Source organism: Rhagoletis pomonella, unplaced genomic scaffold (assembly GCF_013731165.1).
Source record: "Rhagoletis pomonella isolate Grant_MI unplaced genomic scaffold, Rhpom_1.0 Rhpom_scaffold_00007, whole genome shotgun sequence".
Classification (NCBI taxonomy): Eukaryota; Metazoa; Arthropoda; class Insecta; order Diptera; family Tephritidae; genus Rhagoletis; species Rhagoletis pomonella.
Genome location: NW_023458561.1, coordinates 68,278,661 through 68,281,674, shown reverse-complemented (window position 1 = coordinate 68,281,674; position 3,014 = coordinate 68,278,661).

Genomic DNA, 3,014 nt, shown 5'->3' with positions numbered 1-3,014 from the left:
GGGGTTATTGTCCAATTCGAGGTATTGTAAGGTGTGGTGTTAACTTGTATACATATATGTATATGCAATAGATTTCGATATGTCTAAAGCGCCCTATACACTCACTGATTTATCGTTTAATGAGTTGAAACGCTTTCCTAACTAACTTTGCTGCTCTGAAGGCAATTCCTGTCTTGTCTTGACTCTTCCAACAACAATTATGCTATTAAACGACCATTAAAATCTACAGCGAAAAAAAAATACTTGATTAGATGCAAAACAAAAAAATATCTATAAAATCACATTTTTCGAGTTTGTTCATTATAGTGTTTATAGTGTTATAGCGCCTCGCCACAAGTATACGCAGTTCAATTTCCAATCTGAGAGACGGTAATCTTCCAGCCCTTGCGGATAGATTTGTGCGCACTCGCGATCTGCCGGGAATGAAAGCTGCGGTAAACTGCAGTTTTTATCAAGGATGACACGATACGAAACTCTTTTTCTCGTGAGAGCGCTGTGAAAAGGTTCATTTTTATAACATCCCCCAATATTGCCACAGCAGCGAAAATCATATTGGGAGATTTATTGAGCAAATTTTTTTGAATATTTTTATTCAATCAAAGATGCAAATATTTTAGATTTTTAGTATCTTCTTCATTATTTAGTGTGAAGAATTACCATATAAAATGTTTTTTCTTGCAAACACTATCTTTAAGAATAATTTTTTAATGTGTTTGCAGGAAATCCATTGGAATTAAATCGGTGTACTTTATTTAACAGTGCTGCCAAGTCAGAAAACGAGTTTAAGTTAGATTCTTGGAAGCAAAATGAGAGAGTTTCATATCATGTCATCCTTGGATTTTATTCTTACCCTCATATACTAATGACGGCATTTAAGGCACTTTTAAGGCGATTTTGAGGTTAGGTTTCTATGGAAGGTTGGCTTTAAAATAAACCGATCACGCCAATTTTTGGAGTGTTCACTTATCCGTAAATCCGATTTTTTAGAATTTTGATTGGTAATAGCAAAAAGGCGTGAGTACTAGGTATTCATGAAATTTGATGAGTATACATATGCGAACGGCAAAGCATAAAAGTACGTTTACATATAAATATAATCTCAATCAAAGCTCGTTAGCTGTCAAATTGGTTGTGCTTGTTATTCACACAACTCGAGGAAAAGTTACACTTCTTCTCTGTGCCACCGTGGTCACTTTTTTTTGCAACACATATTAGGCCATTTAAATATATTTTAACTGAATATTTTATTAAAAATACCTTTACAAACCTGTTTTCCTTACTAGCGTAAATTTTTGTTTACTTTAACATTTGACATTCCTCCTCTTCTTCGCAAGTATAATCGATAAAACTGGGTGGGACACCAAAAAGTTATCGGTTTAATCTGAGATATTTTTAATTATAATTTTGCATGGCTAATCTCTTTTTCTAATAACAGATTAGGGAGTCAAGCTCGAAAATTAGGATAATATTTTTATATATAAAGGCGATTCCGTTACACACATACAAATGTTGGTTAGGTTAGAAATTAAATATTAATTTCACTTAATTTTATTCATTTTGCTGATTTAATTTTTTTATTCATTTTCATTTTTAATTCTTTTAATACATGACATTATCGGTATGATTGATAAAATATACTTGTACATATATACTTGTGACTCAAGGGCATTATGCGGCAAAAAATATTTGATTGCCTCTATCTACTCAAAATTGTTTATCAAATGTAAAATTGAAATAATTTGTATTACAGATAGGTTATATCAATAAAATATATATATTAGCCAATAATTTACTATTTAAATATATTGACTACCTTTATTTATAAAATGTGTGTACACTATCATTGGTTAATTAGTTTTCGCTTTCAGAATCTTCGTTGGTCTCAAACTATTCCTTTGTCACATCTTTGACAACGGATTTAGAGGGTAACAGCAGCTTTATTGTGTCTGGGGAAAACGATTTGATATTTTTTCTTTTTTTGGTCATGAACCGAAATACTGCTTAAAAACGAGTCCGAGCTCATCCACAGCCGGTTATACATATATGTCACGGTTAGATACTTCACAAGAAAACTTCCGGGAATAATTTTCTCGGTAGTGTTTGTTGTGGGCATCTTGAGCCTCCCGCCGATAATTGTTCTATTGTTAATAAGGAAGTAGTATCTTGTGCATTGTGGGTGTCATAGGATGCCATGCCGTCGTCGATTCGCCACTTCTCGCTCGCTATGTTTGAGTTCCGGTCGCTTAACGAAAAATTTTGCATGTGAAAGCAACAACAAAGTTAGCTAGCATGGATAGACGACAGCAAGTTTGGTTGTACCTCATTGAGTTCGTTCGTTTCGCCACTTGCTAACTGATGGCGAATCGATGACGGCTAATAATCAATTGTAGCGCATTTCCTCTTACTATGCATATGCCTAAACGTATGCAACCATTTGGCAAAGCGAACACAGGGTGCTTCTAATGAAAATAAAAATTTTATGCTGAAATACACATGCTAAGCCCTTCGAAATTTTGTGCTGGGATATGCGTTACAGCTTCGCAAATTTTACCCCTACCGAAACCAAAGATGTATACACATCAAAAAAAACGCTAGATTTCCTTAGAGGACATTGACTACGTAATAAAAACCTAAGCCCCCCGCCCTCACTGTACTCAAGTGTGGTATTTTGAAGAAAGGAGAAGGTTATCAATTCATCGGAATATTTTTTTTTTTTATGTGTGTGTTACCGCTTAACTTTGGTCCACGTTAACCGATCTCTATAATTCTTTTTTGTAAAGGAAAGATGTTACCTCACAGGTGGTCCCATACTAATTTGCTTAAATCGGATCATTGGATCATGAAGAAATTAATCTTTGACTTGAAGTCGGTTTTGTTTTTTGCTTAAAAACTACTTGTTTGAAATGTCAGTTAAACTACTCTGGCACTCAATGCCTCATATGAGATTACTCATTTATACACCTTGGAGCTACTATTTTTATGATCACATAAAAGTAGAAATTTTCTAACCTAAT